At 47.0% G+C, this 26438-nt stretch overlaps 1 long non-coding RNA gene across 1 annotated transcript in view; it reads right to left on the reverse strand.

Annotated features, from left to right (window-relative positions):
* LOC135057873 (uncharacterized) overlaps positions 1-26438 on the reverse strand; it is a 185152-nt gene that overhangs the window by 79237 nt on the left and 79477 nt on the right. The window contains exon 3 of the long non-coding RNA XR_010244431.1: positions 10019-10096. This is a non-coding gene — a long non-coding RNA (uncharacterized LOC135057873). The remainder of the gene's footprint in view (positions 1-10018; positions 10097-26438) is intronic.

A 26438-nucleotide genomic window follows, 5' to 3' on the forward strand; every position in this document is an offset into this window, starting at 1 on the left:
AGTGCTTGCCCCCCCCCTCGCTCTGTCCCGTTTCCATTCTGTATGGGAGGCACTGCTATCAGTGCCTCCCATACACATTTAAGGTAGAAAAATTATTAGAATGAAATAAAGAACATACTTATGACACAGAATATGTGTCATATAAGTATCTTCTTTATATTATTTTAATAATCACAGGGGAGACACTGCCTCCCCTGACTGCACGTCCCTGCCACACACGCATACAATTAACACACATGCACACTGTCCCCCACACACACAATTAACACACACTCAAACTGTCCCACAGACACACAATTAACACACACTCACACTGTCCCACACACACACACACACACACACACACACACACACACACAATTAACACACACGCACACTGTCCCACACACAATTAACACACACGCACACTGTCCCACACACACACAGTTAACACACACACACTGTCCCACACACACACACAATTAACACGCACGCACTGTCCCGCACCCCCTTCCCCTCCCCTCTCCTCTCCCAACAGGAATGTATAAACCTTACCCCACTCACCTGCACTGTTCCGAGGTCGCGATCGCTCACGCGCAATGTACACTTTGCAGGGGGGGGGGGGGGGGGAGTAGGGGGAGGCTCATGGCTGCCGCTGCCTGTCCAGTGTGACAGGCACAGCAGCCAGGGAGACAGGGAAAGCGCCGCGGGTAGTGCCGGCGGAATCCCTGACGCATGGGGCGAGCGGGCCGTGCAGGTGCCGGTGGCGCCCCCTCTGTTGGGGCTGCCATGGCGCCCAGGGCACGTGCCCTGCTCACCCCGTGCTAGATACGCCTCTGCTTGGATGCAGATAAAGTGGACAGAGATATTGGGGCAGATGTATTAAATATTAAGGCTTAATACATCTGCCCCTTAATACCAACCAGTCAGCTCCGACCTGTGATTTTTCAAACACAGAGGTAAATGTATCACCCTGCGATATGGGGAAGAAGCTGTATCAGCACATGTTATGTGCGCTGATACCGCTTCTCCCCCATGTAAGAAATTGGCGGTGCGGGAACAGTGACAGCGGCGCTAAAATCGGCGCTGCTATCTAATAGATAGCAGGCCGATATGCATGGGCAATGTATGAATGGTCAGCATAGCTGACCGTTCCGACATCGCAGCTGTCCATTTCGACAACTGCAGGTGGCGATGCCCATAGACCACAGCAGGGACAGAGCTGTCACTGTCTGTGGTGGGTGCCGGGTCCAGAGTACGCATGCGTGGGATCTCGTGTGAGTAGTAAGATCCCACGCATGCGCACTGGAGCTGGCCGGGAAGGAGACACAGCACATCATCACTGAGCTGATGAGATGTGTGATCAGGGGGGGCATCGCCGGAGGGGAAAGCTTTCGCTCCCTTGCTTCAACAGACAAGATGTTAGTACATCTTGTCGATGTCCCTTCCTGCTTCCTGCTCCGCTATAATACATTTACCCCACCGCCTGAAACATGACAGTTAGGAGCTGATTGGCTGGTACTTTATAGACGTCCACTTTACCTCCATCCAAGGCTTAGTAAATAGAACCCTTAATCTGGAACGTGTTAAAGTAGAGAAAATTGCTGCAATGTTTAAAAAAAAACATCAAGCGACTTGGTGGTTCACAGAAACCTATAAAGTACCATAAAGTTGGGAAAAAAGACGCAGGAAGATGAGATGGTGTTCGTGAATGTGATGAAAGGCCCTGATGTGGAAACTGCAGAGGGACTTCGCCATGAAAATGCCTCGACCCAAGTCGCTCTACCCAGGGATTTTGAGCTGTGGAGGGGGATGTGTGGTAGTCAGGGCCGTCTTTTCATATGGGCTCAATGGGCTCTTGCCCAAGGGCCCCAGGAGTCTAAGGGCCCTGGGCTGGTAGCTGAGGGTCCCCTCTTTCCAGGGGTACAAGATTTTTGAAAATCGGCCCTGGGGAACCATAGATATCTGACTTCAAAACAGTGGTCCCCATCCAAGACTGTTAATTGCTCTTCCCAGCCAGATATCTTGGGTTCTGTCTGACTTATAGCTTTTCTGAGGGGACTCTCCAAAATATGGCACCCTCCCCTTTCAGTGGACACTGGCAGCTTGACTCTACTATGCCCAGAACCAGAGATATAAGCCTTCAAGCAGCTGGTCCCTGCTCCAGCTCCACACGCCTGGTTTGCAGTTTTATATTTTCACCGGTGGATTGCTCTGGATCCTTAATTCTGATCCCCAAGTCCCCAGTACCTCCTGAAAGGTGGCACTCTCTAGTTTTTTTTATCACATTCAAAGCTAAGAAATCTTTTTCCAGGAACTGGAGATATCTGCAGTCAAGCAAGCTGCCCTCCCAACGGAAAATTATGAATATTAAGCCCACTCCACTATCCACCCCTCCCCTGCGTATTACCCTTCCCCCCCCCACCCCCCCCCCACCACCACTACTCTGGAAGTCATGTACCAGGGCCCATTCCTTCAGCCCAATGGCTCTTCTATATTTTAGTGTTCTCTCTCCCACCCCATCTTCCACCATCTGTGCAGTAAAGGTAGTGTTCACTCTAGGCTGTTTTAGCACTCTGCCCGTTTTTTAACAGGCAAAACCCGCCCTGCCCCTTTTGCGGCGCCCTGCTAGAACAGCCGCCCGCTCCCTGCCCTCCCGGCGTGTATAGATGCCGTGCGCATGCGCGCGGCATCCATTCACGCATTGGGAGAGGGCTGGGGGAAGCCCAGCACCGACGGAGGTGCTGGGCACGCCCCCAACAGTGACGTCGCCGGCCACAGACGCTCTCTATAGTAGCGTCTGTGGGCCGCACCGCCCCCTAGAATGACAGCGACGTGGCCACGCCCCCTAATTTGCATGGCCGCGCCCCCATTTCGGATGCGCGCGTGGCTTCGCCGCGCGTGCGCACATGTGCCCCCGGAGTCCGGCGCCCTGCCCCTTTTCACTCCTAGAGTGAACACTAAAAGGAGTAATTAGCAGAAATTACTGCTCCAGGTCCTACATGCTGAGCGGAAGATAGTACACCCCCTACCGCCCGATGATAGCACCCCCCGCGCCTACCGCTGGAGGATGGGTAGGGGGCCCAGTGCATTGCTGTGCCCAGGGGCCTACACTGCTGTTAAGACGGCCCTGGTGGTAGTATCAGCAAAGACCTGGGCCGGGCTGCACATCTGGCACTTCTGGCAAATGCCAGGAGGGCCAATCCTGTCATCCAGAGTGTCAGGAAGGCCGTGCGCAGTGCAGCCTCCCGCTCTCTGTTGTGGAAGATCCCCCGCCCCCTGCCCAACTCCATGGAAATGGAGGCGTGCCGTGAGTCCACACTCCCTGACTCGCGTCACGACCCCGCCCATTTCCATGGAAATGGGGGCGTACCACGAGTCCACGCCCTCATGACTCGTGGCACGCCCCCGTCGCTAGTATCCTTTAGCGGTACGCACGCCCCTGTCTTGTGAGCACGAAGACTGTGCTGATGAGCCGGTAATTTAGTGTGGGGCTCTAGGGATTTACCAAAAATAGGAACAACAAGTGTGTGTGAGCACACCTAGAGACTGCCTATGGAGACAGTCACATAGTCCAGATCGGTACTGCAGTCAGAGCCCATGTTCTAATCAGAGATCAAACAGAAATGTACATTAAAAGCCAAGACATCACATTAGTTGTGGGATATTGTGACAATCCTCCAAAATGGATAACTAAAGATATTGGACATCATTCAGAGATGGACGCAGATCGCTGGGTCCATCTCACATGCTGGGGGCCGCCTCCCAATGCGTCTGCAGTTACATTGCGGATGCATCGAATTAAGGCTGCGCTGCAAGGCAGTCCGCCACCAATTTTTAAATTGAAGCAGCTGCATGTGACGTCACGCAGCAGCCTCGAAAATGCTCCCGGACCCCCCCCCCCCCCCCAATGCTGCAACGCCGTCCCGTGAATGCCCGCCGCTGTCAATCACATCGCGGCCACCAGTGGCAAACGCAGGATTTGCATGGGGGGGTTTCCAGAACTGGGTGGAGCCAATCACGGGGGTGGGGACTGAGGTGACCCAGTATATGCTGGGTCCGTAAAACTAGTGTGTCTGTGTGGGAATATTTAGTAAACAAGCTGCAGAGTTACATCAACGTTTCGGGGTGCGCAGCCCCTTCATCAGGATGATGAAGGGGCTGCGCGCCCGGAAACGTTGATGTAACTCTGCAGCTTGTTTACTAAATATTCTTTTGCACCTTCAAGTCTCTGAGTGCCGCCTTCTTTACATGGGATCGTGATGGAGGTGGAAACCTCATAGGATGGCACCTGAGCCAGAAAGCCCACGGAGGCCTTGCGAGTGCCGGCTACTTCAAGGGTATGTATATATATATATATATATGTATATATATATATATATATATATATATATGTTCAATAGGAATAAAGTCTCTGCGCCTTCAGTGCTTTGGTGTGGAAACTTCCATCTGTGTATAACCCCAAAAAATATGTATATGCGTACCGGAAGTATGATCAAGTTGTGCCTGTGGTGGTATCTTTAATTGGTCATCTTCCCTTGTCCTCTTACTCCTTGTATAAACGCCCTCAGCGAGGTGTTAAACCACAATTTACATAGGCAGAGAGGGAAGATGTGTCAGCAAAAATGCTCTTACTATTATAAAGTGACTTGTGCCATAATTGTGCCAATATATAAAATATTTTTTATATAAAGTGCTCTGTGCCTATAGTGTTTCTATAAACCACTATATTTCTTGTGATTTCTAATATAAATAATCAGAATCACACCCCAGTGGCTAAAAGAATAATAAAATAATAAAAGGAAGGTAATAACTCACTCCTTTTAAGGATGCTGCTCCTATGAGGTGATCCTTGACCTAGTCTGGTACCTCTATACAGAAAGTTTTTTTTCTCATGGAAAAAAACAAAGAAGAAAAAAAGGGAGCTAATAGTGTGATATAGTTTTTCACAATTTTAATCACACACATACATAAGCAATGGAATCGTACAATTTAAAAATCAATAATAGGCTTATCTGTTGTACAGGTAGTTGGAGAGGTAGTGGAAGCTGGCCCAACGCGTTGGGCCAGCTTCCACTACCTCTCCAACTACCTGTACAACAGATAAGCCTATTATTGATTTTTAAATTGTACGATTCCATTGCTTATGTATGTGTGTGATTAAAATTGTGAAAAACTATATCACACTATTAGCTCCCTTTTTTTCTTCTTTGTTTTTTTCCATGAGAAAAAAACTTTCTGTATAGAGGTACCAGACTAGGTCAAGGATCACCTCATAGGAGCAGCATCCTTAAAAGGAGTGAGTTATTACCTTCCTTTTATTATTTTATTATTCTTTTAGCCACTGGGGTGTGATTCTGATTATTTATATTAGAAATCACAAGAAATATAGTGGTTTATAGAAACACTATAGGCACAGAGCACTTTATATAAAAAATATTTTATATATTGGCACAATTATGGCACAAGTCACTTTATAATAGTAAGAGCATTTTTGCTGACACATCTTCCCTCTCTGCCTATGTAAATTGTGGTTTAACACCTCGCTGAGGGCGTTTATACAAGGAGTAAGAGGACAAGGGAAGATGACCAATTAAAGATACCACTACAGGCACAACTTGATCATACTTCCGGTACGCATATACATATTTTTTGGGGTTATACACAGATGGAAGTTTCCACACCAAAGCACTGAAGGCGCAGAGACTTTATTCCTATTGAACATTTGTATTTGTGACTCAGCGAAATATGAGTCAATAAGAGAGTCTACACTGCAGCCCCTACACGTGGGAGTGCTGTTTGGAATTGACGTGAATGGTTATGCACGAATTTTATATATTTTTTATGTATTTATTGTAAACATTTTAGGTATTAAGCGCTCATTATACACCTTTATTGTACACATATATATATATATATATATATATAACATATCTACACATATATATACACCGTGTATATGTATATATATATTACATATCTACACATATATATACCGTGTATATGTGTGTGTATATATATATACACACACACACACACACACACAAACATAGCATATTAAACATGCATACATATATATATATATACACACACACACATACATACATTACACGTATATATACACATGTATATATCATATGTGTGTGTGTGTTTATATGTATGTATGTATATACATGTGTATATATGTATGCACATGGATATATATGTACTAGAATTCAAATAAAGTAAACTTTTACTGCACTTACAAGTGCCACCAGGAAGACAGCAGGCTGCAGAGGACGCTAGACAGCCATTAATAATACTCATGCAGCCACACCCAAAAAAAAAAAAAAATTCTAGTGGAGGGGGGTTTCTGAGTGCTCGGAAACCCCGCCTGGGTGCGGCACTGACCACATCCTTCTGGGATGCGGCCGCAATGTGTAAGGTCACACAGGTGCACTGCCGATGCTTGCAAACTGTGCTATGGCCTGCTGATGCGACCAGCCATGAATCAGCCCCATTGTGTGGGTCAAATAAATGTCTAGTCTTTGCTTGTGTTTTTTGTTTATAGTACATACAATCTTGATGAACTGAGGTTGTGTGGTAATTATGAAAAGCTTGATGTTAAGCGTAAAGGACAGGAGTGGTCATGGTCTAGGTCAGTGATGGCTAACCTTGACACTCCAGCTGTTGTTGAACTACACATCCCGGCATGCCCTGCTGCAGTTTTGCTATTTGGCCTTGCTAAAACTGATGCAGGGCATGCTGGGATGTGTAGTTCAACAACAGCTGGAGTGTCAAGGATAGCCATCACTGGTCTAGGTCAGTGGCGGATCCAGCAGGGGGCGATGAGGGCGATCGCCCCCCGTAACTCAGCGACCTAGACCCGCCCACTTGTTCCTGCGGGCAGCAGAGATGGGGGAAGTTGAGTGTGACGGCCGGGATCTGGCCGCATTGACAGGGCAACTGACACGGCGCTGGGCTGGACCACCCAGTGTGCCCCAGCTACCAGTGGCAGCAGCAGCACAACTCCCCGCACCGCAGCCTAGTTCGCTCCTTCAGCTGCGGAGGAGCTGCCGCCGCCATGTCTGGCAGATCAGGAACCGCAAGGATGCACAACGGGTGAGGGGCGGGGAGAGGAGGGGGGAGGCGATTGGCTGGTGTGGAGAGAGCGGCCAGAGTTCTGTCCTGCGGAGAGACAGGGCAGCAGAGACAGGCGGCCTTTCCCGGCAGATGGAGGAGCACTGGGTGGACGGGACTCTACTCTATCCTATTGTGTCTGTGTATGTACCGTATGGTACATCACTAGTGTCTATGTGCATGGAGTGTTACTAGGGGTTGTATATGCCATGTATCACTAGTGTGTGTGTGTGTGTGTGTGTATGTGTGTGTGTGTTAGTAGTGTATGTATGGTGTATCACTAGTGTCTGTGTGTTAGTAGTGTATGTATGGTGTATCAATAGTGTGTGTGTGTTATAGTAGTGTATCACTAGTGTGTGTGTGTGTGTGTGTGTGTGTGGTGTATCACTAGTGTGTGTGTGTTAGTAGTGTATGTAGGGTGTATCACTAGTGTCTGTGTGTGTGTGTGCGTGTTAGTAGTGTATGTATTGTATATCACTACGGCCTAGCGGACTGGAAGGGGGAGGAGTCCAGATTAATTTTAAAACCGCCCCCCCTATAGGAGAAGTCTAGATCCGCCCCTGGTCTAGGTTGAGCAAAAAGTTTGTCAGTAATGAAACCATCTAGAAATTGACAGGATTGCTGAGAGATCTGGTGAATGCAAATACTGTGTGTGTGGGTGGGGGGTGACAATTGAGTGCACAGCAAAGAACATCCAGTGGTTTTTGCGCAAACCAGCACCACTTGCCGAATGGCATTGCACCTGCCATCTTGGTGATCTTGGTTACATTTTCTATAAAGCCTGAGCCCTCAGGGAGACCTAGATACTTTGTTATCTCCTAATAACCCTCATTGGCTTCCCTGGAAACTATGATAGCATTAATGAACGTATAGTAAAATCTGTAATACTTATTTATGAATTTTGACATGTTATACTGATCACTTATTGTGCAGATGAGTAGGGAGTATGAATAGTAATTGTTAATAAGCCATGTTTTTTATATCCATGGCTACCAGTGTTTTATTTTTATGAAAGTTAATATCTTTCAATCTTTCATGGTGCTTAATGTGAGCAGTGCTATTCAAATACAACCCTAAAAGAAAGTCTGTAAATCTATATACAGGGATGGCATAACCATAAGCCACAATTATGTCCATTATAAGATATTATCGTAGTTGCTGGAGGATCATTGGTTATTTATTGTCCAATTTCTGTAAACTGCACAAGTGATTCAGTATAATTCTACAGGATACAAAGCAAGTGAGCTGAATGGTCTGAATTCCAGATATACAAAGCTGAGCCTTTTTCCTTCTTCTGCTCTCGCTGCTTGCATCAGGATCAGCCATCTGGAATAATTCTGGGAATTAGCTGGAGTATATGTTTTGCTCATGCTCTTATACTGGAAAAGCCAGTGTAGCCCTCTAATCTCTGGTAGATGGGGACTCGTTGCTATGCCTGCAATTAATAACTCTGCTCTCACAGGTGCATCTCACTATGACAGCTTGTGTAATGAAACACCAAGCTTAGTAGTCTCATGATAAGTTCTAAGAACCATGAGGATCATTAACCCTTCTGATATTGAAAGATACATTACTGACAAAATGGATTTTAATGTTTGGGGATGCACAGCCAGTGTACGACTGGAGCGTGTTCGGCCCAGTAGGGTAAGGCAGTGGGGTGTGGTTCATCAAATCGACAGTGTCTAGGTCGACAATGTTTAGGTCGAACACTATAGGTCGACAGTAACTAGGTCGACATGGATGGAAGGTCGACATGTGCTAGGTCGACAGGTCTAAAGGTCGACATGAGGCTTTTTTTTTTGTCGTTTTCTTCGTAGAGTGACCGGGATCCCAAATTAGTGCACCGCGTCCCCTCGCATTGCTCGCTTCGCTCGCCATGCTTCGGGCATGGTGCCTTCGCTTCGCTCGGCACACTTTACCGTTCCAATCGTAGTCCACGTGGATCGTTAAGTATGAAACAATCCCCCCCCCAAAAAAGTGAAAAACTCATGTCGACCTTTAGACCTGTCGACCTAGCACATGTCGACCTAGAAACCCTGTCGACCTTCCATCCATGTCGACCTAGTGACTGTCGACCTATAGTGGTCGACCTAAACATTGTCGACCTAGATACTGTCGATCTTCAGACCGGATCCCAAGGCAGTGGCAGGGGCCAGCTAAAAGAGCGTGGCCAGCTGCTTCTTGGTGGGTGTAGTCATCCAGATCCAGTTGAATGGTGTGGCCATCCAACAAAGGACATGACATGGCATCTCAGGTACTCAGGTACATTACTGGTGTTTGTGTACTCAAGACCAGTTGCCCACACAATGTGTACAAACCAAGATAACCACACAGTCCAAACAGTAGTTTTACTTACATTATGTTTGGTTACTTAAGTTGGTGAAAATATATCTCCATAACTAGGAAGCATTGGTGCACTTGCATTGTTTATATAAATAATATTGATAATAAATGGTAATAGGTTTATATCGATATAATTTAACTGGGAATAGATTACAGTTAAAAATATGCAAGTTTATGGTACACTGTAAGGACATGTCCCATTTAGTCTAATCACAGTAATATGTGCCTCCCTTAGGGGCTGATTTATCACCATCCACATCCAAGGATGAAGATGGCATGTGATAAAATCGACCCAATCCGCACTGCGATAATTGATTACTTCATATGGATGCATCATTTATCACAGGCAGGGACAGGGCACGGATGTATCAATTATTGCAAACCCCGAAATACCCCGATACTCTTGTGGATTGTCATTGCAGGGTCCCCTGCGATGACGATCCGCAACAGTATTGGGGTATTTTTTGGGAAAAATACCCCGATGTCCTGCTGTGCATGCGCCACTACCACCGCCATTGGTTCGACCCACCGTGCTGCGGACCCCCCCCCCCCACACACACACGGTAAATATACTTACCAGTCCAGGGAGCCGGTGATCGCTGTTCCTGTAGGGCTGCCGGGCATCGGATCCTGTGCACTGCTGTGGCCCCCGGTGCTGTAAAAATCGTGAAATAGTTTGAATTGCGGTGGCCCTATGCACCTCAAGAAAAGTCTACCAAATAATAGATGTGGCTGAAACTGGCGAGGTAGCACATTTAGCATGCTACAGTATGTGGCCAACCAGACTTACAGATTTTTTATAAAGGCAATAATTATGCGTTGGTGAAAAAAAGAAAATAACTGTCAAAATAGTAATAAGAGGACAGGCAAGGGTTCAAAGCTATTAAAATAAACATTAGAACAAACACTGAAGTTTTGGTAAGATGTGGTAAATCTATATCTCATACTTGTCTGTTCTCCTGGAATGTCCGGAGACTCCTACGTTTTGAGAACCTCAACTGGACTCCTGGGAAAGTAGAGAGACTCCCAGATCCTGACCACTTCATCCAGAGGCTTGATGACACAATGGACCTAATTCAGACCTGATCGCTGGGCAGCAATTTTTGCAGCCCTGCAATCAGATAGTTGCCGCCTACTGGAGGAGTGTATTTTATCTGTGCAAGTGTGCGAATGCATGTGCAGCAAAGCTGCACAAACTGATTTTGTGCAGTCTCTGTGCAGCCCAGGACTTACTTAGCCGCTGCGATCACTTCAGCCTGTCTGTGACTGGAATTGACATCAGACACCCTCCCTTCCAGTGCTTGAACACGCCTGCACTTTTCCAGACACTCCCTAAAAAATGGTCAGTTGCCACCCACAAACAGCCTCTTCCTGTCATTCACCTTGCGATTGCCTATGCGTTCACTTTTTTCGCACTCTCCTGTCGCTATGCACCAATCCCGGTGGCTGCAGTCCATCGTGCCTGTGCATTGCGGTGCATACGCATGCGCAGTTCAGACCTGATCGCAGTCTGTGAGAAAATGCAGCCTAGCGATCAGGTCCGAATTACCCCCAATATGTGTTGAATTGTAAAATTATGGACCCACATCTGTTGCATAATGCTACAAATCAAAGTGTTGTACAGTGGCAGGCAGGGTTGAAATTATGCAAATCGCAACACCGCGTACTTTCCACCAACCACCTAGAAGTCACTTCCAAGATCTTCCGGGGAAAACATTTCACCAGTGAGTATGATATATCTTAGATGAACTTTTCCAGGCATGGCTTCTTGTGTCTGAAAGCTACCATGCTTTCTGTCAATGCGAGTTGTACTATGCTGTACAGTATAAGCTAAGAGCAAAGAAATTTATTGGAACCGACATCATACTAAGCAGTAATGCAGCAAACTAGCAAGGGTCCTTACCATGGGAACCCACCAGTGCCATATATTTAGTGGTTCTGTCCATGCTCTATGGACAGAGGCTCCAGCACAAGCTCAAAACTTCCATGGCAGGAGTTTTTTAGTGTATAATGCACCGGAAATGTCCCTTATCCATTATAATCACTTGCCACATTCAAACATGACCAAAGCGATATAAACGCCCTAGCTGCAGATGTCACCCTGAAGCTTGATAGTACAGTTAAAACTACATAACATAATGTAAACTTATCTAAAATCTCAACACCGCCAACCACATGTGGCATTCAAAATGGGTCAGTATGGTGGGATGGGAAGGAAAGGATAGCCAGTAAATCAATGGTTCCCATGCAATACACTGCTAGTCTTATGCAATTTGAGATGTGATCACAGCTTGCAAGGGCCTACTTCTCTTTCACAAGGACAAGTAAATAGGTTTCCGTGCTAATACACTCCCAGGCCCACTAGAAAGACGGTGCCGATGTCCCCAGTAGGGTAAAATCGGCCTACCTTGTGTACTGAAGGGGAGCGAAGCTAAATCATGCAGCAGGATGGCCAATGGACTGCCATAATTTCCTAGCCATGCAAAGCTCCTAGTAGAGAGCCAAGCTGTCACCATACAAAACTAAACTAAATCCCCTAAAATGCTAAAACAATTTTCTAAAAACAGCAAATTGCCCTTTGTAATGTGTACCCCATTTGCCCGATAATGGTGGAAATTCTAGAAACAAAGTGTAGGGTGAGACTCTACCAAACCTCAGAAGGCCAAGACTTTGAGCTACCAGAGCATTCACCTTCCTATGACAGCTCAATGACCTGGTCAACCTGATGTTTACACCAGGAATGAAAGGGTATGATACAGGGCCAGTGAAAGGAACATTGAGGACACAATTAACCCATATACTCAAAATCCTGCACAATGTAAAATCTAAGGTTAAGAGATAAATTAGATGATCCAGAGGTTGTTACACCTCCCCCAGGTGAACCACTATAACTCACCATAGGAGGCAAAAGGTAAGGAACGAGAGCATCCCACCACCACATACCCATACAACCCAACCACCGAAAAAAACTAATCACAGCAGGCAGGGCCATAGGGGGCTGAGATGCCCAGTACACATAGCAGTGTGGTGACCAATCACCCAAATAAGGTAAACATCGAATCTGCAGCCTGCAACAACAAAATAAACAGGCAAGTAACAATCTAACACGGGTGGGGAGGGGGTCTATGCACACAGTAAAAAGGGATAGGGAAGAGGTAACTTGGGCCAAGATAACAAATAAATAAAAAAAAATAAAAAAACCTGCCCAGAGACCCATAGCCAATAACCAATGAGTTTTGTCGGTTCAAGGGAAAACAGGGCAAAATCTCTACGGATGGTGATGAGCGACTGCAGCTCCCAAGTTAAGGGAAAAATAAAGCAACAAACTAATACAAGACAGACTGCAAAAGAAAAACAAGGAAATGCCAGGCTAAGTTAATCTCTGGCACCAAAAAGCCTACCGATACAGCCGTAGCAGCAGCACAAATTTGTGCCGTACTCCCGAGTGTCACGATCCGGGTATCTGGACGCCATTTCTTACCCATCAGATGCCTCCTAAGGCTGGCTCAGCGCTCCAGGACCGGATCCCATCTGTTATCCTGATGTGTACATTCCTGTATCCTCTCCTGTCACTCTGGGACGCTGTCACAGTAAACGCCATATTACACCTGGCATGGCGTCTCCCGCGGCCTCCGCCGCCGTCCCTGAACTTCTGCATGCAGAGTGTCAGAGTGGCGATTACGTCAGCCGCGGCCTCCGCTGTGTCCGCGTGGTTGGATGTGCACTTGTCAGCCTGGCGTCTCCTGTCTCCAGTGGCCGGCGCCGCCATTACTGTTTTCATTATCACATGGATTACAAACCAAACTTCCCTCCAAGTGTCTGCATGGGCGCAGCCATCTTGGATTCTGTCAGCTGATCATTTCCTCCAATCTGTTGTCAGTATTGTTAATCTGCATAATTGCCTAGCCAATCCCTTCCTTGCTGCAGGTATAAATACACTGTGCCTGAGCAAGGAAGGCGTCAGTGCTTTGGTTGTCAAACCTAGTTCCTGTTTGTCTCTCTCCTGTGATTGTCTTCCAGGTTCAAGCTCCTGTCTCAAGACTTCCACCATAGAGACCCGCACCAGCATTCCACCTGCGGTGTAGCCTGACTCTCCAATCCATTGTGGATTCATCTGTTTCCAGCTACAACATTACCTGCTTCCAGCTCAGCTTCCAGCAGAGTACAGCTTCCTTAAAGGGCCGGTGTCCTTTCTACACTTTACCACTCTCCACCGGTATTATTATTTCTCCGCTCTCAAGTTCTACATTTCAGTTCATATTTCATCGCTCCCAAGTTCATTTATTATTTAACTGGTTCCAGCCAGTATCCACTCCGTGCTAACAACAGTCTGGTTCCAGCCAGTATCCACAGCAGCTGTTTTATCTTCAGCAACCCAGCTTTTCCTGGAACACCAGCTGGCACAATCCTGGGTTATCTCCATTGCTACAGTCGGGCCTGGGTTGGACTTTCCATCTAGAAGATCATAAGAACTATCTCACACTACCAGTGCCCTGTGGCTCCTGCCATCCTGTAGTACCCAGGAACTGTATTTATTCTTTGCTGACTTTTACGTTTTCTTTTACTGCTGCTGTGTTGCGGAGTTGTCATAATAAACATCATTGACTTTTATCCAAGTTGTCGTGGTCACGCCTTCGGGCAGTTATTATTCATGTTACTTACATGTCCAGGGGTCTGATACAACCTCCCAGGTTCCGGTACATCTCAGCCCCTACAACTGAGGCTGCCTCCCGTCAGCTCAGGCCCTCAGTTGTGACAGTAAGCACTGACCTAATGAATCCAGCCGGAGACCAGGATCAAGCGGCCAGGCCGATGCAAGAACTGGCAGCCCGACTAGAACATCAGGAGGCTGCACAGGGCCACATCATCCGCTGTCTCCAGGATCTCTCTACTCGGCTGGATGGGATTCAGACAACTCTCCGTGGATCAGGCGCGTCTGGTGCGTCAACCACAGTGACTCCAGCTATAACCCCACCCACCTTACCCATTTCTGCTCCACGTCTTCATCTTCCAACGCCAGCAAAATTTGACGGATCTCCAAGATTCTGCAGGGGATTTCTCAACCAGTGTGAGATTCAGTTTGAGCTACAACCTGGCAATTTTCCCAGTGACCGTACAAAAATTGCCTACATTATTTCTCTTCTCAGTGGCTCAGCCCTTGATTGGGCATCACCGTTATGGGAGAGGTCCGACACCCTGCTATCTTCCTACACTGCCTTCGTGTCAACATTCAGGCGCATCTTCGACGAGCCAGGCCGGGTAACCTCAGCTTCATCCGAGATTCTCCGTTTACGCCAGGGGTCACGTACTGTAGGACAATATCTGATACAGTTCCAGATCCTGGCATCCGAACTGGCATGGAACGACGAGGCCCTGTATGCTGCATTCTGGCATGGCTTATCTGAGCGTATTAAAGATGAGTTAGCTACCAGAGACTTACCTTCTAAGTTAGATGAGCTAATCTCACTCTGCACGAAAGTTGATTTACGTTTCAGAGAGAGAGCAACTGAGCGTGGAAGATCATCTGCTCCAAAATCTTCTGCTCCTCCTCCTCGTCAACTGTCACCATCTAAAGATGAGCCTATGCAACTTGGCCGTTCCCGTTTAACTCCTGCTGAGCGCCGAAGACGTCTCTCCGAGTTTCTCTGTCTCTATTGTGCAGCTCCGTCTCACACCATTAATGCCTGTCCCAAACGTCCGGGAAACTCCAAATCCTAGCTCGCCAAGGAGAGGGCCGGCTAGGAGTAATGATCTCCTCTCCATCTCCTCAAGATTGTAATCTCCCAGTCTCGCTTCAAGTTGCTCAACGTTATCGGAACGTTATTGCCCTCCTTGATTCCGGAGCAGCTGGGAACTTTATTACCGAAGCCTATGTTAAACGGTGGTCCCTACCCACCGAGAGACTTCCTTCGTCCATTTCTTTAACTGCCGTGGATGGCAGCAAAATTTTTGATGCAGTTATTTCTTTAAGGACTCTACCAGTTCGTCTGAGAGTGGGAGTTCTTCATTCCGAACTTATTTCTTTTTTAGTGATTCCAAGAGCCACACATCCTGTGGTCCTGGGCCTTCCATGGCTCCGTCTTCACAATCCTACAATTGATTGGACGACTACGCAAATCCTGGCATGGGGTTCCTCCTGTGCTGAGACATGTTTGTTTAAAGTATTGCCTGTCTGTTCTTCCTCCCCCAGGTCGTCTGATGTTCCACCTCCTCCATATCAAGATTTCACAGATGTGTTCAGTAAAGCTTCTGCTGATATCCTTCCTCCTCATAGAGAATGGGACTGTCCGATTGATCTCGTTCCAGGGAAGGTTCCACCTCGAGGCCGAACTTATCCGTTGTCTCTGCCTGAGACGCATTCTATGGAGGAATATATTAAAGAGAACCTAGCAAAGGGGTTCATTCGACCTTCTTCTTCTCCAGCCGGCGCAGGCTTCTTTTTTGTAAAAAAGAAAGATGGTGGTCTGCGGCCGTGCATCGACTACAGAGGTTTGAACGACATTACCATCAAGAACCGTTATCCTTTACCCCTGATTACTGAGCTCTTTGACAGAGTTAGCGGAGCTACCATCTTTACAAAGCTGGACTTGCGAGGTGCATACAATCTCATCCGGATCCGTGAGGGTGACGAGTGGAAGACCGCCTTTAACACCCGTGACGGACATTATGAGTACCTCGTCATGCCCTTCGGATTGAGCAATGCTCCAGCTGTCTTCCAGCATTTTGTCAATGAGATCTTCAGAGACATTCTATACCGTCATGTCGTGGTCTATCTAGACGATATCCTCATTTTTGCCAACGATTTAGAGGAACATCGTTTTTGGGTTAAAGAGGTTCTGTCCCGTCTCCGTGTCAATCATCTCTATTGCAAACTAGAAAAATGCGTCTTTGAAGTCAAGTCCATTCCGTTTCTAGGGTACATTGTGTCCGGTTCCGGACTAGAGATGGATCCTGAGAAACTACAAGCAATCCAAAATTGGCCGGTACCCTTAACCCTCAAAGGGGTCCAGAGGTTCTTAGGGTTCGCCAACTATTACCGAAAGTTTATACGAGACTTTTCCACCATTGTGGCGCCTATTACTGCTTTCACTAAGAAGGGTGCTAACCCGTCCAAGTGGTCTGAAGAAGCCATGCAAGCATTTCATCTTTTAAAACAAAGGTTCATCTCTGCGCCTGTTCTGAAACAGCCTGACATCGACTCTCCTTTCATCTTAGAGGTGGATGCCTCCTCCGTTGGAGTAGGAGCGGTGTTATCTCAGAGGGCTAAAGATGGCCATTTACACCCTTGCAGTTTCTTCTCCCGGAAGTTCTCCCCAGCTGAGCGCAACTATGCCATTGGCGACCAGGAGTTGCTAGCCATCAAGCTCGCTCTAGAAGAGTGGAGGTATCTGTTGGAGGGAGCTTCTCATTCAATCACCATACTTACAGACCACAAGAACCTTTTATACCTGAAGGGCGCACAATGTCTCAACCCTCGTCAGGCCAGATGGGCACTTTTCTTTTCCAGGTTCGACTTTAAACTCCAGTTCTGTCCGGGCTCTCAGAATCGCAAGGCCGATGCCCTTTCCCGCTCATGGGAGCAAGAAAATGAGTCAGAGTCTTCAGACAAGCATCCTATTATAAATCCGTTGGCATTCTCCACGGTAGGGATGGACTCTACGCCCCCATCAGGGAAAAGTTTTGTGAAGCCGATGCTAAGGAAGAAGCTCATGCATTGGGCCCATGCTTCCCGTTTTGCCGGACATACAGGTATCCAAAAAACCCTGGAGTTTATCTCTAGGTCCTATTGGTGGCCAACTCTGAAAAAGGACGTCTTGGAGTTTATTGCATCTTGCCCAAAGTGTGCCCAACATAAAGTATCCCGCCAGTCGCCTGCGGGGCAACTGGTTCCACTATCCGTTCCCCGTCGACCATGGACCCACTTGTCGATGGATTTCATTACAGACTTACCCATGTGCAACAAGTTCAATACCATCTGGGTGGTAGTTGACCGGTTCACCAAGATGGCACACTTCATTCCTCTCACCGGTCTTCCGTCAGCTTCCAAGTTGGCTCAAGTATTCATACAAGAGATCTTCCGACTCCACGGTCTTCCTGAAGAAATTATCTCAGATCGAGGAGTTCAATTCACAGCCAAATTCTGGCGAAGTTTATGTCAAGTCCTCCAAGTCAAGCTAAAGTTTTCCACGGCTTACCATCCTCAGACCAATGGTCAAACCGAGAGGGTGAATCAGGACTTGGAGGCCTTCCTCCGCATCTATGTGTCCTCCTCTCAAGATGACTGGGTTCAATTACTTCCCTGGGCCGAGTTCTGTCATAACAACCAGTATCATTCTTCATCTGCTTCAACACCATTCTTCACTAACTTTGGATTCCACCCTAAAGTCCCTGAGTTCCAACCGCTTCCAGCAACTTCTGTTCCCGCAGTGGATATCACCTTGCATCAGTTTGCCAATATCTGGAAGAGCGTACGATCAGCTCTGCTCAAGGCATCGTTCAGGTACAAGAAGTTTGCGGATAAGAAGCGTCGAGCAGTTCCTGCTCTCAAGGTGGGTGATCGGGTATGGTTATCCACGAAGAATTTGAGGTTAAGAGTTCCCAGTATGAAGTTTGCACCTCGCTATATCGGTCCTTTCAAGATTGAACAAGTCATCAATCCTGTTGCTTACAGACTCCAGTTGCCTCCCTTCTTAAAAATACCCAGGACATTCCATGTTTCCCTGTTGAAACCGCTGATCTTGAATCGGTTTCATTCCTCACTTCCTCCAACTCCGGAAGTCCAAACTCAACGAGGCGTTGAGTATGAAGTGGCCAAGATCCTGGACTCACGTCACCGTTACGGTCAACTACCATATCTTATTGACTGGAAGGGTTATGGTCCTGAGGAACGTTCATGGACCAATGCTTCTGATGTCCATGCTCCTGCCTTGGTCCGGAGATTCCATTCCAAGTTTCCTCAAAAGCCAAAGAAGTGTCCTGGGGCCACTCCTAAAGGGGGGGGTGCTGTCACGATCCGGGTATCTGGACGCCATTTCTTACCCATCAGATGCCTCCTAAGGCTGGCTCAGCGCTCCAGGACCGGATCCCATCTGTTATCCTGATGTGTACATTCCTGTATCCTCTCCTGTCACTCTGGGACGCTGTCACAGTAAACGCCATATTACACCTGGCATGGCGTCTCCCGCGGCCTCCGCCGCCGTCCCTGAACTTCTGCATGCAGAGTGTCAGAGTGGCGATTACGTCAGCCGCGGCCTCCGCTGTGTCCGCGTGGTTGGATGTGCACTTGTCAGCCTGGCGTCTCCTGTCTCCAGTGGCCGGCGCCGCCATTACTGTTTTCATTATCACATGGATTACAAACCAAACTTCCCTCCAAGTGTCTGCATGGGCGCAGCCATCTTGGATTCTGTCAGCTGATCATTTCCTCCAATCTGTTGTCAGTATTGTTAATCTGCATAATTGCCTAGCCAATCCCTTCCTTGCTGCAGGTATAAATACACTGTGCCTGAGCAAGGAAGGCGTCAGTGCTTTGGTTGTCAAACCTAGTTCCTGTTTGTCTCTCTCCTGTGATTGTCTTCCAGGTTCCAGCTCCTGTCTCAAGACTTCCACCATAGAGACCCGCACCAGCATTCCACCTGCGGTGTAGCCTGACTCTCCAATCCATTGTGGATTCATCTGTTTCCAGCTACAACATTACCTGCTTCCAGCTCAGCTTCCAGCAGAGTACAGCTTCCTTAAAGGGCCGGTGTCCTTTCTACACTTTACCACTCTCCACCGGTATTATTATTTCTCCGCTCTCAAGTTCTACATTTCAGTTCATATTTCATCGCTCCCAAGTTCATTTATTATTTAACTGGTTCCAGCCAGTATCCACTCCGTGCTAACAACAGTCTGGTTCCAGCCAGTATCCACAGCAGCTGTTTTATCTTCAGCAACCCAGCTTTTCCTGGAACACCAGCTGGCACAATCCTGGGTTATCTCCATTGCTACAGTCGGGCCTGGGTTGGACTTTCCATCTAGAAGATCATAAGAACTATCTCACACTACCAGTGCCCTGTATTTATTCTTTGCTGACTTTTACGTTTTCTTTTACTGCTGCTGTGTTGCGGAGTTGTCATAATAAACATCATTGACTTTTATCCAAGTTGTCGTGGTCACGCCTTCGGGCAGTTATTATTCATGTTACTTACATGTCCAGGGGTCTGATACAACCTCCCAGGTTCCGGTACATCTCAGCCCCTACAACTGAGGCTGCCTCCCGTCAGCTCAGGCCCTCAGTTGTGACACCGAGGATCCAACCAGAGAGCCAAAATACTGTACAGCGCAGAAAAACCCACTGAAATTTGAACATGGTCACTGGGAAACCATCCTGATGCAGAAGCCAGGCGCTTTCCAACAAAGGCTGACACCTCAAGTAAGCTAATGCCACCAAGTAGAGGTGACGATCCAGGCAAGGAAACAGCATAACCCAACTAGTCTGTATTTGAATGCTGGATTCGGCACAATACGGACTGGGTAACCAATATGTGCAAACACAGCACCCGAAAGGGAAAGAGAAACAAGCTCACGAAGGCAAAAAAGCCACATGAAAGGACATCGCGATGGTGAGCCTGAAATGAAGGATCTCATAAGTAGAAGAAAAGACAGAGCCAGCCATGGGCAACAAAAGAATGAGCAACTCTGTGATCCCAACAAGAACACAGCCACAAAACAAAAGAAGTGCACTCACCTGAAACGCCTGCCTCCCCAGGTGCTGGCCTAGGATCTAGGTTCCATTGGCCTGTCCACAGCCTGCCAAGTAAACCGCCCCCACATCTGCAAGAGAAGAAACAGATAAGGTGGAGCCAGGATTGGAATCCTCAGTTAAGGTGCTTGAAGGAACAGAAGAAACAGGAGAGAGCAAAGGCCCAGCATAAAGGCCCGCATATCGTAAGCCGTTGAAGCAGAAGAAGCAATGCTCGCAACATTGCCACTACCAGCCTGGGAGGCCAGAAAAGGGGTAAGAGTCCCCACCACCATCTCCAAAAGCCAATCAAGGGTGCCGAAATCATCTGATGGAGCCACAGAACCTCCCATAGGTTGTAAGAGACTGAGGCCTCCAGTCCGCAACATGAGCGGCACATGCAAAGTGGGCACCAATAGGGTCCTTCCACAGCAGATGCCCAGGGAGATCAGGAGAGATGACCCCTGTGGCCCAGCACCCTGAGCACCAGCCTCAGCATCAGGACTGCTACTCACAGCAGACACTGCAGTCCAGGACAGGAGGAAACATGACCCTCCACAGAACACAAACCTTCTGGGTGGCCATAAGGGTGCCCACAATCCCTCCAGCAGCCATGATGAGAGTGATGGTGGCCACCGGTCGGTCCAGGGGACTAAGAGTGCCCATTAAGGGGACCAAGGAGAATGGACAAGTCCCTGCTGAGTAGCCTGCCTATTATGCCTGCTAGCGGTCTCCCACCAAAATAAGGGTAAACCAAGGAAAGGGAAATAGAATGGAAAAAGAGAAAGGAAAGAGAGAAATAATAGGAAAGGCAGCCGACAGTGAAGACAGGTAAGAGATGAGAAATCAATGGGAAGAATAGAATATATACAATATATACAAAAACCAAGAAGGACTACTACTATCACTTAATCTAATAACACAGCAGGATCACGCTGCCTGTGTCTCTCCAGGGCAAGAACACACAGCAAAAGAGGCAAATCCCTACCTGAGCAAGCACTAAGAAGACCCAACTCTACCCCTACAATAACAGGACACCTTATTGGCTAGCACTCATATCTAACAACTAAGCATTAACTCCTATTTCAACTAATGCTCCCAAAATGACAATAATAGTTTAAAATATATCCACTGTAGTCAATATATTCTTAAAATACATCCTTAAATTTGTTGAGCAATTAGTTTATCAATTAGTAACTACTTAATAAAAGTACAAAGTTCCATATGGAATACAGAACAATCAGTGAGGGTAAAAAATACATGGACATAAGGATAACCTATTACAATACAGCTATAATATTTATATTAAACAAACATACAGCAGAATGGTATCTATGTAAAAGCATTGAATTTATGTTAATTTCTCAAATATAGGCTTGATAATTGCAGTCAGCAGGTGGCTACAGCTGGATGTATCACTCTGCATCCCAATTTTAGCTTAATTTATATAGAGAATGATAAACCCAGCCACAACAATCTGCTGATTGATATGGAACAATGGTTGCCTGCCAGGTAATCCTTTTCCAGCAGTCTTGCCAAATATTACATTAATTGATATGTGGAAGTGACCAGCCTTATTGAAACAAGTTATATGTCATCAGATGGGATGCGGTTCCAATCCCGGTGGTCGGGGTCTGGAGCACGAGATACCGGTGCCGGAATTTCATTACACAATGGAATGGTGACGCTGGAATCCAGAAAGGGACCAGAACATAGATGCTGGAATCCTGACTGTTAGGATTCCGATTGTTGAGACAGTGAGATGGGTAACTACCACACCGTGGATTGGGGGGGGGGGGGGGTAGTTTTAGGCAACCCCCTGAGGACTTAGGGTTATGGAGCAGGGGGAGGGGGGTTAGGGTTAGGCACCACCGGAAGGATAAGGCTGTGAGGAGGAGACAGTTAGGTTTGGAGTGTGGGTATGGGGGGTTAGGTATAGGCACCACCCGGGGGGTTAGGGTTAGGCTGATGGGAAGGGAGGGTTAAGGTTAGGTACCTGAAATGGAGGGGTAGGGTAAGGAGAGGGTTAGACTACTTACTGCCCCTTGTCCAGATCTCTACTGTTGGGATGCCGCTGTCAGTCTCCTGACGCCAGCATCCCGACAGGTGACATTTCATACCCAACCCCATTAGACTAGCTATTGCACAGTACTTAGAAATGCTACTCTAGCATTGAAGGCATACTCAGGGTTGTATCCACTGGAATGGTCAACAGTAACCATGTCGACATCAGAACATCAAAATTGTTCAAACTGTTGTCAGGTACCAGGTTGACATTGTCAAACTGTTGACAACTCCACACAAACTGTTGATAGATTTGAAATGTCGCCATGTGAAATGTCAGCATTCTGAGGATGCCGATGGTTAGGGATTGGATGTGGGAGGTCAGGGTTAGGCTGTGGGGGGAGGTAAGGGGGGTGTAGGGTTAGGCACCAGGGGGAAAGTCATGATTAGGGGTTAGAATCCCATTGTCCGGGATCCCAACAGCTGTCAGAATACAGACACCAGAATCCTGAGTGCCAGAATGCCAAATGTGCGTGTGCCAGGGAGGGTTAGGCTGCGCAGGGAAGGTTAGGGTTTGGTTTTTTTTTGGGGGGGCTAGGCTTTGGGGGGGAGGGTTAGGCTGCAAGAGGGGATGGTTAGGGTTAGGCTGCGGGGGGGGGGGGGGGGCAGTGAGGGTTAGGGGGAGTGTTCGTTTAAATGAGTGCCCCTGTCAGTACTTTAGACAGTCGGGATGCTGGTGTCTGTATCTGGTACTCAACCCCTAACTGGAACACCGATCCTGAGATGTCTGTGTCAGAACTGATCATCACATGACTGCTGGGACCCAGACGAAGACGCTGGAGCTGCATCTGCTGATGGGAGAAGGTGAGAGACCACTAAACCACCAGGGACGGTTTATTGACAGTTAATCATGTCAACACATCATCCTGGTTTACACGATAAATGTCCACATGGTCACTATTGACATGCTGAGCATGTCATCCATTCTGATGTCGACCCGATGACTGTTGACATAACTGACAAAAAGTTATACTACACCCAGCAGCACCAGGGAGGCTCTCTCAGTAAATTTTGTGAACTGTAGCCTAAAGACAACTGCGGCCAAGCTCTGGAATGCAAAGCACTTATTGGCCCATTATTTTGGTGCCAAACAGACCAGGTGGAAGAGCACTGTGGTAGTTTAGTACTTAAGGATGTAGTTTCATACCCTACCCATTACATAAATTAAATGAGGGGATGGGGGGTTGTTTCACTTTTTGTAACCATCGCCTTTCTCAACCCTGTTTTAACTGTAGTGGTTTGCCAAGCATTTGGTGACTTTGCAGTTTTATTTTTGACTGATTGAGGTGCGTTTTGGGCTTTAGTGAAATGCAAATCAGATCAAATGAAAAACAAACTTTAGTAAACCCCATCTTTAACAGTATGTTAAACAGTGGGAAATTATATATAAATATAATTTATATATAATTAGAATTTTTATATATAATTAGAATTGGGTTCCAGACAGGAAACAAATAGACATATGCATATAATTTCTGTGCATGTGCCCGCGTGTGTGTATTTTAAATTTTTTAAACAGGGTCACCCCTACAGTTAGAATAGCAAAATAGCAAGGGCAGACCGTAGGAGACCATCTAGTATGGAATGCTGACCTTTTAACATTGTTAAGCTCCTGGCACTTTCCTGCAGTAGACAAGATATGGTTTGACATTGCACAATCCAATGACACTGCAACAACCTATTCATGTATAACATAATGTAATCTCAGATAGCTAATACTCTGATTCTGTAGAGCATGTGCTGCTGACTAAGACAAGAGTACTTGTACTGAAACAGTTGTGATAGCCGGGCAGCGGCCGGGCCATCAGTGATTTTAAAAAGCATTGCACGCCAGGCCGTTTCATCACATAGGCAAGCAGTTTATTCACAGTTCAGTCAGAGTTATCACGACAGTAACATTTAACTTCTTTTTCTTCTCTCCAGCATAATATTCATATGGGTTCCATCAGGTTACATCTCCTTTCATTTGCTTCACTGGCAATAACAGCATTAACAGTGATGTGACAGCATTACAGTACAGTACATACCAGTGCAGTCTCTGGGAATCAGTAGTGCGGCTTCCGCAAACTGAGATTCATTTCAGTGTGCTCTCCCCCATTCTCTAGGGGCTCTATCTAAACGGGATCTCTCATGGACACGTTACTGGGGGCCTTCCGCCAAACGTGATTTCCTATCACTCACCCAGCTCGTCCTCTCACGCAGACTCACACCTCCCGTCCTGCTTCTTGGGTACCCCTGAAGGCGAGGATCCCCTTTATTTCTTCCACTGATTGCTCATGCTGTAGCTGCTCTCACACTGCAAATCTGGATATCTCTTGCTCTTCCTAGCAGCACCTACATGCTGTTCCATAATGCCAGGGACTGTGGAGTTATAGATGCTTGTTCCACAGTCCCCAGACTGCATTTCTCCTGGACACTAGCCTGTGCCCTCCATCTCAGTCCTCAGCTCATACTGAACTGTCCTGTGCTTTGTTCCTTTTGCTAAAATCCCCCTGCACTTCCTGTCCTAACCACCTAGATGTGGCAGGGTCTGCCAGAACTGGTTTTGGGGCCATAAAACTCCCCCACTCACTGATAAGAATTAAATGGCTTTTGGAACTTTCCAATATCTCTTGTCTCCTAACATTCCAGTATGCCACATACACCCCTGCTAAAATCTTGCGTGTCCCCACGCAATATACCTATGAGCTTGCAAAAAGTCTAGCAAGGAACAGTCACTTACTGTATACTCTACAGCAAGGTCAAAACATAACACACAGTAAACAAGCATAATTGCAGTATATATCACACACAGTATAACAATCACATGAGCAGAAAAACATGGCATGCAAACACACAATATAACAATCACATGAGCAGAAAAACATGGCATGCAAAACATCACATGAAACACAAATCACATATACTGCTGCCTTTTTCCTCTGAATTACAGTCCTGAGTCACAGATGATCATGAATGTTCTAACATCTTCTGGCAATTGTGCCAAACACTTAGAACCTGCCCATGCCAGCCCTTTCTTCCCCAGTTCGCTGGGTCAAAAGAGGTAGGTGGCTTTCATGGGCCCCTCCCAATAAAGTTTTCCCCAAATTGTGAAATAAATCTTCGGTACCGATCCTGTTCGCGGACGCCAAGTTGTGATAGCCGGGCAGCGGCCGGGCCATCAGTGATTTTAAAAAGCATTGCACGCCAGGCCGTTTCATCACATAGGCAAGCAGTTTATTCACAGTTCAGTCAGAGTTATCACGACAGTAACATTTAACTTCTTTTTCTTCTCTCCAGCATAATATTCATATGGGTTCCATCAGGTTACATCTCCTTTCATTTGCTTCACTGGCAATAACAGCATTAACAGTGATGTGACAGCATTACAGTACAGTACATACCAGTGCAGTCTCTGGGAATCAGTAGTGCGACTTCCGCAAACTGAGATTCATTTCAGTGTGCTCTCCCCCATTCTCTAGGGGCTCTATCTAAACGGGATCTCTCATGGACACGTTACTGGGGGCCTTCCGCCAAACGTGATTTCCTATCACTCACCCAGCTCGTCCTCTCACGCAGACTCACACCTCCCGTCCTGCTTCTTGGGTACCCCTGAAGGTGAGGATCCCCTTTATTTCTTCCACTGATTGCTCATGCTGTAGCTGCTCTCACACTGCAAATCTGGATATCTCTTGCTCTTCCTAGCAGCACCTACATGCTGTTCCATAATGCCAGGGACTGTGGAGTTATAGATGCTTGTTCCACAGTTCCCAGACTGCATTTCTCCTGGACACTAGCCTGCGCCCTCCATCTCAGTCCTCAGCTCATACTGAACTGTCCTGTGCTTTGTTCCTTTTGCTAAAATCCCCCTGCACTTCCTGTCCTAACCACCTAGATGTGGCAGGGTCTGCCAGAACTGGTTTTGGGGCCATAAAACTCCCCCACTCACTGATAAGAATTAAATGGCTTTTGGAACTTTCCAATATCTCTTGTCTCCTAACATTCCAGTATGCCACACATTATTTGCACTTTAGAAGCACATACTGTAGCATCGGTTTGGTGCAATATGCTTAGTTATTATTGACTCTGAAGAGATGTTGACTTTTGTCATATATCTAAGATGATTAAAAATCTCATGTTGTCCACAGCAAGATGTAAAAATGGCGTCCTCTCCTAAAACCAATGCCATTAAACAGTCTGATACGTAGTCTCATGTATACATGACTGCCCCAAC

This window comes from Pseudophryne corroboree, chromosome 3, assembly GCF_028390025.1.
Source record: "Pseudophryne corroboree isolate aPseCor3 chromosome 3, aPseCor3.hap2, whole genome shotgun sequence".
In the NCBI taxonomy this organism is placed as follows: domain Eukaryota; kingdom Metazoa; phylum Chordata; class Amphibia; order Anura; family Myobatrachidae; genus Pseudophryne; species Pseudophryne corroboree.